Genomic DNA, 14,933 nt, shown 5'->3' on the forward strand with positions numbered 1-14,933 from the left:
GATTTTTTGACAGACTCATCTGAGTCTGAGAGGTGCAGTGAGCCAAATTTCAATAGATTCCCAGTCTGAATCAGGGAGACTGCTGTATGTAATGTCACCATGGCAACTTCAGGTGGAGATTGCTACACACACTGTGTTGTTTTCGCATACTTGGCTAGCATTTCTGTCACACTGCTACCTACTGTTTACACAGTACATTCAACAGGTTTGGATTTGCATACATTTAAATGATTTTCACTTGAAAAATGTTTTATTATGTTTATATCACTTCAGAGGACTCACAATATTTTAGGTGATACACAAACACTTTGTTGTATTCATCACTTCAGATCACTTCAGAGGACATTGCATTGACTTACCCTTATTTCTTGGAGACATAGCCTAATCCAAACATGAATACTACATGTCTAACCCTTAGTGCAGTGTTTCTCAAAGTGTGGGGCATGCCCTGGGAGGGGCGCAGAGGCATGACAGAAGGGGCGTGATTGACTTGGAGGAAAAGGTCCATCTACATGGAACTAATTAGCTAAACTATTGTCCAACGTGTTTTTTTGTGGTGCATGACAATGCTCGAACTGCGCTGTCATGGTAACCATCCCTAATTCATTCTGCTCCACCACGGTGATTATCTGTCCATAGTTGCAGAGAATGGAGAAATATTTGACCAGGATGAAAAGGAAATTAGAGCAGGAGACAAACAAGATACAACCTCCTGAAAAAAAGTCAAGAAAGTATGACAAGGCTTATCTTGCTCTTGGCTTCACAGTGAATGTGGTAGGAGGTGAGGACAGACCCATGTGCATTATGTCAGAAAACTCTCGCAGCAGACAGTATGAGACCAAACAAGTTAAGAAGATACATGGAGACATTACATCCCAGTCATGCCAGGAAGCCACTTCGCTTTTTTCAGAGAAATCTTGATGAATACTGTAAGCAGGAACTTTGCATGGTAAAAGCTGCATCAGTGAACGGCGAAGGCACCAAATAACGTCATACAAAGTCGCATACAGAATTGCCAAGTGGAAGAATCCACATACAATTACTGAGGATCTCATACTTCCTGCTGCTCTTGATGTGGTGTCAACAATGATTGATGAGACAACGGCTGCAAAATTGTTCTTTGGCCAAATATCTATATTTTTAGGAAACCATTTCCGGATAGATCAATAATTGATCTTCCTTCCACCAATGCAGACTTCCTTCTCCAGTATTTTAATCTGAGAGACACATGACTTGTACCCACCCCCAGCGAAATCAATCCTCCTGTGAACTTCATACACAAATTCCTCAGTCTAATTTGAGAAGTGACACACTTTCTCCCCACCCAGGTCCAGGCCTTTCCACTCAGTGTCTCCCTATGCCCTCCTCTCTTATTTTCTCACCCAATGGAAGTCCACCTCTTCTGTGTAGTCTTTCTCTCCTCTTTTCTCAAGGATTAGCTTAAGAAGTTATCAGAAGATAAAGTAGCGCTGACATGTGTGCATTTAAAAAAATGAATTTTTGGGGGGGGTAACTTTATTTGTCAAAAAATATGATCACAGAATTATGATCCTTTTCAGTCCAAAATCACTCCTTATTTCCTATATAATCTGACAGCATCTGAAATTGTCAACTTGATGTCTGAATGAGCACCCTAGTTACTTTTCCGTAAAATGTACAATGGCAATGTCAGTCGACTGAACCTAGTAAGATTTACATAATACTAGCCCTTTTCAAACAGGATGTGTAGCATTACTGGTATCCTCAGTCTGTTAAAGTGATGGCGTAGTGTCATTTTGAAATAGGTCACTTTGACTTCAACGTTCTACACAACTTCATACAGACATACCCAAAATAGTAACAGATAGCCATGTTCGTGTTTGTTATACACACAAGACTGGGCAACACATCAGGTAATGCATATTGCATAATGTAATACACTAATACACAAAAGACTAAAGCCAAACTAATAACAAGCTTCTAAAATGTCCAAACAACTGAGAAATTTATGATTTCCTAAGCCTTTGTCCAAAGCTTGCAACAATGTTAAGTTACAGCAGCTTAAAATTGTTTTCGTTGTTGCTCTGTTTGTTAATGTGCCCAACTTTTGCCTTGGAGTCACTTGTGGATTTTGCTGCTGCATGATGCTGCAGGTATGTAATATATTCTGAGGAACCTACAAACAGCTGAAAGCCAGAAACTAAACTTTAAGTCCTGTTAAGATTTTGTAAAAACCAAGATTATATTCATTATTCCTATCTCTCATTATTCTGACCTGTTACAGACTCTGTCTTTACTGTAGTAAAGTTTTATAGTCATGGATATTTAAGTTTGTAATAGATGCAAACTTGTACAGCCATGACTCACTTTTGTATGCGAATGCAAAATTCAGCACAGATGAAAGGTGTTTTGTGAAAAAACTGTCTTTTACATTCCCTGTGATGATTTTTGATATTGGTGCTTAAATGTGGGAAAAATTATCAGTGTGACTCTGCAGCTGTTTGTCATGACATAAAATGATGATTAGTAGAAAGTGTCTGACGTCTATTATTGTTTTCAGTATTGAGGAAACTGTGTCTTTTATAGGGAGTAGTGAGCAAGTGAATAAGGAAGACTGTATGTTAAATACGGAAGTAGAGTCAGGATATAAACTTTATAAACCTAAGCAAACAGACTTAAAGCACAGGGAAACATGCTTACCACTGAAGCTTATTAGCATTTATTTTTAACAGGAGTTAAGTATAAAACTATCTGTTGTAGAACAGCAGTCATGGAGTGTGTGCAGCCTCCAGAAGGCTTTTCAGCAATGTTGCCAGTTTTTGAGATCAGCATCTGTGCTCATCAGCTGCTTTAGGTCTCCTGCATTTTGGCCTGGCAGTTAAATATAAGGTTATTTATCAAGAAAAAATGCCCCATATAACTCCTCCAAAAACCATAAATGAGACTAGGCACTTTTGGTAGCTGTCTACAAGCTTATGGTTGTATCTTTGACCTTCCTCTTGACATACTTGGTGTAGTTTAACTAAATTTGTTGGCTTTCTGACACAGACTTTCTAAAGGACAGTCCACAGGTTTTTGGTAGTATTTAAGTCATATCTTTGGGCAGCACAGTTTCAATTTTAGCAACATTTTTGTTTCATCTGACCACAGAACTCTTCTCCAGAAGGTGTTTTCTTTGTCCATGTGATCAGCAACAAACTTCAATAAAGCCTTAAGATGGCACTTCTGGAGAAAGGGTTTCCTTTTCACTGAATGAAAAGCCTGTGAATGGCTGAAAACCTACCAAGTTCCCAGCAGTTACCAACAGTCCACAGACTGCAAACTCCAAGTCTGCCTTAGATTGTCGGAAATGGACCTTGTGCTGTGGGGTGGGGTTGGGGTAGGTGTGTGGGGTAAGAGGAATGAGACTTCAAATCTTGACACCCTGGCAGAGGTGTGAATAACTTGTTAGCATCTGGCCTGTCATCACTCAGGACATCAATTGGATGAAACGAGACATGAAAAAAAAAACCTGTGTCATGATTAATTGATAGACCTGTTGCTATTGGTCAACCCCTGGTCCATTATAATACCACTCCCCAATCACACATAATAATAATAATAATAATAATAATAATAGTAGTAGTAGTAGTAGTAGTAGTAGTAGTAGTAGTAGTAGTAATAATAATAATAATAATAATAATAATAATAATAATAATAATTATTATTATTATTATTATTATTATTATTATTATTATTATTATTTGATGAATGTGTATTCTGTAAAATATGTATAGTTAACCTACATACTTGTTATTGTTTACCAATAGGCTATCTTATAATCAATTACATTAATTTATTGGGTGGGAAAAAATATTTGCAAAGACATGTTGAAAAGTAAGAGCTTTTTGTAAAAAGACTAAATAAAAACTGAATTTTATGTTTAAAAAAATAAATCTGGCAATAGTCTGGTGGCTGTCAGATTAGATTCTAGGTGAATGAAGACATTAGGCACCTAATGTTCACACCAACTAACACATTAATACAGCAACTGCAGCATCAGATGTCAACAGTCTGCCAACATCTGCTTCTTCACATCCTCAAACTTCAGCATAAATGACCTTCTCTCTCCCAACAAACCACCCTGTAGTTCTCGGGGAATAGGGCTGAGGATCTATGGCCAATTATTTGATATCATTTGAGTTCTGCTTTTAGAATCTTATTCTGGGCCATAACATCAAGATGCTCTAAACAAAATCTTTTAAAAAATATACTATGCATACAGAGAATGAACAAACTCTCAGACCTCACTATTCCCTGAACCCACTGACTTCTCACTAGTTTCATCCTATCCTCTCATTTGCTCTTCCAATGTCCTTATCCTCTGTTTCCCTGCAGCCTTACCAGCCCTCCTCTCTTCTACCTCCTCCCTGTTTTTCCTGCCATGCAGCTGTCACTGCTATTAATAATTGCAACTCCCCCATACAAAACCTCCTTCCGTCTTCCATCCTTGCATTTGCTTCCCCTTCCTTCTGTCTTACCATGAGGCGCTCCCCTGTTTTTCAGTTCTCGTCTTTTATTGTAGCATTTGTATGTGTGGTCCCAGTGTCAGAGTTGCCCCCTGAGAATTTATGCAACTTTAACTACATTATCGATATTACATTACGTTGGTTGTCTGTTCCAGAAAATGAAAATAGTCAGGAGAATATTGCTGTCTGGGTCGAGCACGCAACAACCACCTAGGCAGAGTACTGAATGGCATGCGAACTATCACAGCTGTTTTGTAAGACTCGAAAGTAAATATAGGGACCAGCTTGGAAAATAATTCTGTTTGAGGCACCAGTGTAATTAAAAGGCATATTTTGTTGTTTTTAAATTGCCAAAATGACACCATTCAAGAAAATGTAAAAGTGGGAAGGGGTGTCAGATTTTTGACAATCCTTAAACTAATCAGATGTTACTTTCTTTTCAAAAAAACAACCAGATCTAAACTGAACATTGTGACATTTAATCAATTTAATTTTATATCTTATTTACAGATTTGCCCAAATGTCTGTAGTAACTATATTCTGTAACAAACAAAAACTGTACAACTGAGAAGCCATTTTTGATTCAGAAACAACCAGTCAAGTGACTAAACTTCAAAGCTTCATCTGAACTGTGCTGAACTGCAGGCTGTGTTTACACAGACCAGATGAAAGACATGGGTGTAGATAACTTAGAAATGTAAGTCGTAAAACCCTTTTTGCATGTATGGCCTCCATTTTTCCAGCGGTGGTAACATCTGTGGGCACTTTAAAAAGTGTTGAACATGTTGATTTTAGGTTCATTCAATTTTTAAAAATAAAGAAATTCAATTTTTTTTTTCTTTTTTATGATTGATGGCATTTGAAAATAGTTACACTGCACAAAAGAGATTGAGTTCTCTCTTCTCTCTCTACTTGAGTTCTCTCTACTCTTCGCCATGGTTGTGCTTTTTCCATAGAGGCGCATGAATTTATTTTTCAGTGGAAAATGTACCCACAGCTTTTTTGTTTTTAATTTTTTAATGTTTATTTAATTTCCCAGGAGCTTCAGTAGACAGCAACTGGACTTCTCTTTAAGGTTCTTGAAGACATTTCACCTCTCATCCAAGAGGCTTCTTCAGCCTGAACTGACTGACAGGCAGTTTCAAATGTTTATAGTCACTCCAGCTAAGGGACGTGGTTGTTTATGATAGCATGGCAGTATTTCTGCCTTGAGGTGTATATAGGTAACAGGCACAGGTCATAAGCAAGCCCAAAAATCTGTGGAAGAAGTACATCAGTATCAAGGACTACAACAAATGAAGTGGAAATAGAAGTTTCCACCTCTGTGAAGCCATTTTTGGGAAGCAGACATTCAGCAGCTCTGGTGGCTTTACTAAGCAGCTTGAAGCAAGAGAAGGACTCAACAGCTCCTGTGATCCATTAGGATGGTGACATTTCTGAATCTGAAATGTTGACCACTTAGTCACAGATGCACATTAAGAACGTTGGCAAGGTGAGTTTAGAGTCTTCTGTGCGTTGTCATTGTTACCATTGCGTTGAAAGTTACAGAATGGTTGTCAAGTACTTTTAATAGCTTCAGCTCATTATTCGGGCAGATGTAATAAGCTTCTATTAGTGTCTATTTAGACTTTGTTCATACATAGCTTTGTAATGGCAGCAAGCATGAACAAAGAAGTGATGTGTTGCTTCCTATCATGAGTACAAACTCAGGATAATATTGGACTGTTGGGGTGGCTGATTAGTCATTGTCTTTTGTTTTCAGGTCCCCTCATGTCCCACCCCCTAAAGAAATGAAGAAGACAAGGCATCAGCAGACCTATGAGGAACTGCACAAGCTGTTCTCTCCGAAGAGCTAAAACTTTATTGAGCTATTTTTTGGGATGGGGTTGGGGGTGACAGCTTTATGGTTGTGTTGAACTATTTTCTTAGTTTTTTGTTTTTTTCTGGAAACATGGAAAGCAAGTGCACTATTTTATTTTTCTTACCAGCGTCCAGAATATTTTGGTATGTATTCTGTGAATACTATGACTTTTTGGGAGTAACTGTTTCAATTTCAAATAAACATTCTACACAGCTCCCTGTTATCAGTGTTTTTTGTTGTTGTTGTTTTTTGGGTTTGTTTTTTTATAGATTGATTTAAGCTACACTACAGTTTCAGAAAGACACTGATGGCGTTCTATTACCAGTCCTACACATATAAGCAGAACAGCAGTTTAACATTAACAACTACTAAAACGTTTTACAGTATGGACATCATGTCACAAATAGTGTGTGTGCTATGCGATGTTTCTCCAGTTATGCACTTATTTTAAAAAATCATGATTCTAGGTATGCTTTATTAACAAGTGAACAGCATGAATTGTCTGCCTATTTCCTAACAATGACCTCAATGTAGCAAATGTGATGCCCCAGAATGCTTTACAAAGACAGGACTGGACCTTGCTATCTTTATCAGCCTCCTACCACCTTCCACGGGATGAAAGGATATAGCAAATGGATGAATGGCTTAAATGTTAGCACAATTTGAAGGCCCTGCATTGAAAATGTTAAACTGATTTAAGCATGTTACTATAGTCAGGGAAATACACTACGGTATTTAAAGTAAAAGTACTCAGTGCTGAAAAATGTTACACCACAGTACAGTATATTCTACCTTTAGATTATTGTCAGTCACGGTTTTAATGTGAAAGCAGGATTTTACTCTTGTAGTAACCGTAACAGCCTAAACTCAAAGAACCAAAATCAAGAAATGTTAAGAACTGGAATTGAAAAGCAGAATCAGAATCAAAGATAAATTTGTTAAATACAAACAATTGGCGACCCTACCAAGGACTTTCTTGCTCTGCTATTATTGACTTTAAGAAAACTGCCATCTTCAGGAGCAATCGCAATGATTCCAGAGTTCTTCCATTTGACAACAGTTGAAGCCACAATACTCTAGGAAACACTGAAAGCTTTAGAGATGGTTTTATGATCTTATTCTCATCTAGACCCCACCGCAGTTTTATTGTAAAGGTGTTCAGAGTTAACTTCTTGAATTTTATGGCTTACTTTGTGTGACATACAGTGTGAATTGTGGGACCTTATGGACACTGATGGGTGTCTTTCTAAGCCATGTCTAATTCATTACAAGTGCCACTGGTGGATTCACATTATAGATGCATCTTACAGATAATTAAAGAAAACAGGAGACGGCTGACCACAGTTTGGTTTGCCAGTGTTTGATTTTTAAAATTTTTTTTTTAATTGCATACAAAAGCCTGCTTTTATTTTGTAATTAGGTTTTACTGAGGGAGGGTTTAGGGAAACATTGCTCTTCTTATGATATTGTTATTATTCATTTAAAATAAAATATACAACAAGCTGTGCAAAAAGTCAATGGACTAGTATACTGATGCGACTATATATTGTGTACTATATGGCAGCTCTGTTGAGCCAGAAGTAAAATTCCTTGTTTTTGTCTGCTGCAGTGTGCCGGCCACAGCTTCATACCTTATTTGTGTTTGCTTATAAATATGCATCGATGCCTGGAGACAGTTGTCTTCCGCCTGTTGGTTTGGAAACTACTGTTTACGTTTTGCAATGTATGGTTGTCAGAGTGACAGGAGTGGCTTAGATGTGCTGTAAGGGGTAGGAGACAGCTGTGTGTGTGTATGTGTGTGTGTGTGTGTGTGTGTGTGTGTGTGTGTGTGTGTGTGTGTGTGTGTGTGTGTGTGTGTGTTTGTATGTGTGAGAGAGAGAGAGATCCGTGTTGAGATTTACCAGATATCACAGTCACGGCCATATTTGAAGCTAGGATATGTGGCCAATAGACAGACATGGGCGATGGATATGTAAAGGTGGGGGTAGGGGGTTTCACTGCTCATTCTGAACACTCTCTCACTTCTAATAATGAATCTATTTTGGTGATGTCACCTTCTCTATCCCTCACACACACACAGACACACACACATACAATATATATTCACATATGACAGTATGAGTGAACTGTAAAAAAAAAAAAAAAACTCAGGCCTTGTCATTCTGTCATATTTACTTACCTAAACAGATGGATTTTAATAGCATTACATTTTCCAGCTGATGTATACACTCCAACATCATACTTTGTGTGTGATTGTACAATACGTGGCCCACCAAAATGGCCCATCTTTTGCTGTTTTTCTACGATTTGCATCCTAGTTGAAAGCATAGATGTCAGTCCATGGTTGAGCCCATGAGGTAACAGGAGGCCACAGCTATGTCTTTAAAGGTGCTATGTGTGACATTTAATATTGCTAGATATTGCTAGAGACAAAAACAAATGGGCATGTCTGCCACATCTCACCCTCCCATCAAGTTTCATTTATAACCTCAAAAGTTACGTACGAGAGAGCCATCAAGAAATAGTAGCCACAACCATTCACTCCCACTAGTTTTGTAATATACATTGTACAAGTTGTTGTCAGCATGAGAAACAGCATCTTCGCCTCACCAGTGTCTTCTTCGCTCCACTCATGTCTTTTGTTCATGTGGCACAGATACATACAGACCGGGGGTCCGTTTCACGAAGCAGGTTCAACAAACTCTGAGTTTAACCCTGAACTCTGAGTTGATCTACTCTGAGATAGAAAACTCTGAGTTTTCGGTTTCACAACGGCTGATTCGAGTTGGTTCAATCAACTCGGAGTAGTTTCACCCAGAGTTAAGCGCGTGCACCACAACTATAAAAAGACAGCATCAATGGAACCCTGATTCGACGAGTCACCATGGCAACGAGGAAGCGGAGGACTACACCGTTTGAATTGGAAATCTTAATGCGCTTATATAGCGAGTTTGAACAAGTTTTTAGAAAGAAGTGCAACACCTGCAGCTGCAAAAGAGAGGTAGACGCCGTGGGAGAACATTGCTGCCCGGGTCAATTCGTAAGTTTAAATCACGATAATATTACAGGGGAAGACTATTAAGTTCATTCATTTAGGTGCAATCCCGCGGGGGTGAAGCGCACGTGGCAGCAGCTGAAGATGAAATATAAGAACATTGTTCAAACAGGTAAGAAGTCGGCATAATCTCATGGAGCTACCTCATTTTGATCATGTTTTACATTGTAAAGTAGCCTAAATATTAGGTGGCTATTTGTCTGTGTAGTGGTTTTACCCCGCACATAGCCTAAATGTCTGTATCCATATCGTGTTCTGTTAAACAATTAAGCCTATTTAAACTAACACATACTTCTACTCAGCCAACAGAAAGAAAGGAGATGCCTGTAAAAAGGGAGGTGGCCCAGCACCACCACCTCTAACGGAAGCAGAGGAGCTGGTCCTAAGCCAGAATTTGGGAAGGCCAGTGGCTGAGGGAATCCCTGGAGGGAGCTCATCCTCTGAGACCACATCCCAAGACACAAGTGCTTTTATAAAATGTAATGTCTCTGTGTGTGTAGCCCATGTATATGTATATATGGAATGTTTTCAAGCATATTCATACAAATATTCATTTCTCTTTTGGGTCTTTTTTTCTTTTGGCCCAACAGATTGTGATGGTACTATCTGCCTGGTGGAGCCCCTTCACACCACAACAGACCTTGTAACTGTAAGTAGGCAATACTCCAAAGATTTAGCCAAATGGTAGTTTAAGTCCACTGAAACATATCAGTCATCTAGGATGAAGAGGATGAAACTGTGTCTGCTGCCTTTACAGAGAGGGATCCAGAAAGGCATACAGAGGTATGTTACTGATAGTTCTCTTCCAATTCACATTTCTGAACATTCTGGTGGAATATAGAATGGCATTTAGCCTACACTGAAGTATTGCACATTCTCATCCTTTTTAACAGAACATGGCTGGACAGCAGCAGGATGCTTCCTCAACTTCCACTGCACAGATTGACACAGTGAGATGGATGTTCAGTAAACACCAGAGGTTCAGTCCATGGAATTCATGTGCAACTGTATAATTTAACGTCCTTTATGTATTCCCAGTTACCAGTAAAACAAATATACAAAATCCACTTGCTGAGAAAAATACAAAAAACAGATAAAGAAATGCAGTACTTGGACCGCCAGATTAAGAAGGCAGATCTGGAAATTGAAATACTGGAGCACAAGTTAGAGGTGGGTGCAGGTCACAGGTGAATTATGTTAACTACTGGAACATGAACTAAACTAGCTCTTTTATTTGTAGGAAATAAAGAAGACCAAATGAAATGTGTATCATGTCTTTATTTGGTGTGGTGGTGATGATGGTGACTTAAACTCTAAAGTGATTATGGCATATGGTGTCTCTGACTGCTCTGCTGTCCTGGATAGCTGGCAGGTGGATGAGGTCATCATCTGGGTCTTCAGTTTGTAGGGCAGGGTGTTGCTCTACTCTAATAGTGGTAATATTATGAAGAACAACACATGCCACAATAATATCACAGGCCTCTCAGGAGTCACCCAGAGGTGATGTAGACACTGGAAACAGGCTTTCAGCAGGTCTATGGTCATCTCCACCCGGGCTCTCGTCTTGCAGTGAGCCTGGTTGAAGTTCTGTTGGGGGTCTGATTCAGGGTCAGGGTATGAGGTCATCAGCCTGGGTTGGCATGGTAACCCCTGTCACCCAGCAGAAGGCCATCAAACTCTCCTGTAATGTATAGTGGATACATTAGAGTATATTTAAGGAGGGAGACAAGTGAATTATATTGTTAAAATCTTTAGGCTGCTTACCACGTTGCAGTCTGTTGCTCAGGTTAGACTCATGATAAATCCTCCAGTCATGAACAGATCCAGACCACTTGGCCTCCACATTAGAAATGATGTATGCAGCATCACATATGATCTTGACAGTGCAGAGAATGACTGATGTTGAACTATGATGCAGTCTTTAACATTTTGAAACCATAGTCAATCTACCTCTAACCTACCTGCACATTTATACTGTGAATGGACTTCCTATTCACATAATCAGCTTCATTATGTGAGGGAGCTGTGATGGGGATGTGTGTGCCATCTATGCAGCCAATCACACTGGGAAATCCTAAAAGAAATTAAATTTACTAATCACAGTCTGAGGTTGCAGCACAATGTCATTAACTGGATATGATTTAAAATTAACAGATCTCTACATCATTCACCTGCAATCCTGTGGAACTCCTCCTTGATGGCTCTGACAGGTTCATGTCCAGGGAAAACCACAAAGATGGTAAAAGTCGTTTCAGGGCCAGACACACTTTTCTGACCGCTCTGCATACAGTTGTCTTACTGAGGTGCTCTGCATCTCCGACGTTGTATAAAAAACTCCCATTTGCAAAGAACCGCAGCGCAACACACAATATCTGCTGGGACGTTAGAGCATGACTGTGGTTGGTGATGTTGTAAATGTAAGGACGGAGTAGGTTGTGGATGTAGGTTATGGATTGTGATGTGAAACGGTACCGTTCAAAAAGATAACTGTCCGGAAATGCGAGAACATCTATGCGCAGTCTGATAACAATCTCCCGACGAATATTTAATTCTCTGTGCAGTAATTCTGCTCCTTCATCCACTGGATCGTTAATAAAAGGACGTCATTTTGACACACGGCAGAACTAGACTTCGCCAAAACTCGCCAGTTGACTGAATGAATGAGGAAATGAAATGGCGTGTGTGGCTGAAAGAGGGCGGAGACTGAGAGAAACTCGAGGTTTACTGAGAAAAACCTGGTCCCGAACAGGTTAGTTTCATAGAGTCTGTTACTACGGTAACTGACCGAGAGTTTAAGTTACCCCTCTTTGTGAAACAGGGTAGAGTTACCCCTCTGTCTCTGGTTTGAGTTACCTCCCTTTGTGAAACGGAAAACTCTGAGTTTCCCTCATTTCAGGGTTAACAAACTCAGAGTTTTCACTAAACCTGCTTCGTGAAACGGACCCCAGATTGGATCCATGTGTAGAGACAAACACACACAGACCAGAATGAACAGGCACAGGACAAGGAGAGGCAGCAGAGAGCAGCAAAAGCAAAACAGCAGGAGAAACTCCCAAACTGAGCTGAAAAAAATATATGACCACAAATTTGGTAAATAAGGTAAATAAAATACTTTTTTTTTTTTTTTTAAATTGTGCGGTTTCAGGTCAAAGAGGAACGCTGCATTTATTGTTTTTGTAATTTGGTGCTAGAGGTCACTTTCAACCTGCTTATGAACACAGTGCAGTAACATGCACACATGGGCAAAACATAGAACAGAAGCTCAGACTTCATTCTCTGCTAAAGACAGTATTACTCATCTATATCTTTACATAGCAGATACATTTCTGCTGCCATATAACTGTTATATTTATGTTCAAAATGTTGCATATTATACCTTGAAATATTTTTAAGTAAGTAAATGGACAGCCCAGTGCTGCATCAGTACAATAGAAAAATTGTTTAGTATAATGCTCGGTAGTCTGTGGCTGCCGGTGCCTCTTGTCACCCCTGTTCGGCTGCAGTCTGGATTTGCCCTTGTGAATTGGGCTTTCTTGTTCAAAACACATATTTCCTTAAGTCCCTCACTACCTTCACCTAAACAAGACACTTCCGGTGGCCTGTCCAAAAAGTCCTCCGTTTAACATTTGTAAGGTCTTTACTATACGAAGTGCTATAAGATGACATATATTGTGAATTGGTGCTACATAAATAAAATTGAATTGGAATGAAAGGGTTGATGGACTTTATGTCAGGATGGGCATGGGGTCTGATGCAGGGAAATTCAATGATAGCTATTCCAAGTCAGCCATCCTTAACCTCCAATGCAATGACTTTACCATGGTGTCTAAGTTATAGTTGCTTTATTTCTTTCTTTATTAATTTTTTGTATGAAGAATTTCTTTATGATTGATTTTTGTGGGGTGCTGGAGTCTATCCCAGCTGACTGAGGGCAAAGGCAGGGTTCTCCTGGACAGGTCACTAGTCTATCACAGGGCCACATAGAGAGACACACAACCAAGCACACTCACATTCACACCTATGGACAATTTAGAATCACCAATTAACCCCAGCATTTTTTGGACTATAGGAGGAAACTGGAGAACCTGGAGAAAAACCCACACAGGCACAAGGAGAACATGCAAAGTCTACACAGAAAAACCCAAGGCCCAGATTCCAGCTGTGAAGCAACAGTGCTAACCACTGCTCCACCGCGCTGCTCTAAAAGAGACCACTGGGCTGTTTTTGTTTGTTTTTTGTCTAAATTTAGTCACCAGTTTGGAAAAATAATACTTAAAAGTCAACTTCTCACCAATTCAAATTCCAAGATCTTTGCATATACTTAAGCAGAATGCAGCTAAAACATGACAGCAACTTTTTACAGTACAGAAAGGGAGGCTGGAGCGCACTGCTTAATTCACATCCTTATATTGTGCAAACAAATTCCAAGATAGTTATGCCCTATGTCTTTCCAGATTTGTAGGAGAAATGGCAAGATTCTCATAATCGTATCATATTCATTCTTAGTTTTTTAGCCAATAAGAAAAAAAATGTGTTTATTAAGTACAACACTGAAGGAATTCTTTTATAGGATAAACAGTGTCCACACTACAATACAAACTTATATCATGAGAATTCAGATACTCTTTATACAGTTAAGTCTGGTAGGGTACATACAAAAAGATTGAAGATTACTTTGAAATGGTCAGAGGAAGGACTCAACCTATTTGAATTAAAATGACCTAAAACAATAAAATTGCTGAAAGTAATCAACTGCTTTTGAGATGAAAGATCAACTAAAATGCCAGTGGCTGAGGAAAGGAGTAGTTGGGAGCCTGTACCCTCCAGCCACAGTAATAAAGTGTTTATGAGCAATGTGGACCTTTAATGTTGTCTTTCAAATGTACATGCATTAAGAACCAGACAGACTAATATTCCACCTCTTCATTTTCTGTCCATCCTGAAGAGGTTGTAATGATACAGCACACTTTCTGAATCATTCACAGTACATCTTAGCCAAGTATCAGATCAAACAATGATGTCAGGATCTGTTTGTGCTGCTAACATTTTGGCTGATCTAACTTATTCTCTTAAATAATTCTACACACATTTATGACTTTGCCTATTTTAAACACACAGATTTATGAAAATTACCATTAAAATTATATTCAGGAGGAGATAACCTCAAATTAAATCCCATATAAATATGGGATTTACTGAGTTAATCAAATTTTTTACAATTTTAACGCAGAAGAAAAGTAAATGAACAAAAACTAAACTAGTATGAAAAACTCACACAGGCCTATTTCTATGATTTGTCACAGAGAACCAAAAAACAGCAGAGCAGAAATAGAATCAGATCATTAAAAAGCTGTCGAGATTGGTTTATGAAGTCACATTCAGTTACATTAATTAGAACTGTAGGCAAAACCAATGGGATAATGTCAGTTTCTATACAAAACAATAGATAGCCTTAACTGCAAAACATGAGAGGACGTGCATATTTTCCCTTGACTCCTTATTGAGCATAAGAACAGGTGGACCTGAATGT

General features: G+C 38.9%; 1 protein-coding gene and 1 pseudogene across 1 annotated transcript in view; one reads left to right on the top strand and one right to left on the bottom strand.

Annotated features, from left to right (window-relative positions):
* The window catches only part of ache (acetylcholinesterase), a 51,121-nt gene that overhangs the window by 11,169 nt on the left and 25,019 nt on the right, over positions 1–14,933 (top strand). The window lies entirely within an intron of this gene.
* Positions 10,662–11,997, bottom strand: LOC111576453 (putative nuclease HARBI1; annotated as a pseudogene).

Source organism: Amphiprion ocellaris, chromosome 23 (genome assembly GCF_022539595.1).
Source record: "Amphiprion ocellaris isolate individual 3 ecotype Okinawa chromosome 23, ASM2253959v1, whole genome shotgun sequence".
Lineage (NCBI taxonomy): Eukaryota > Metazoa > Chordata > Actinopteri > Pomacentridae > Amphiprion > Amphiprion ocellaris.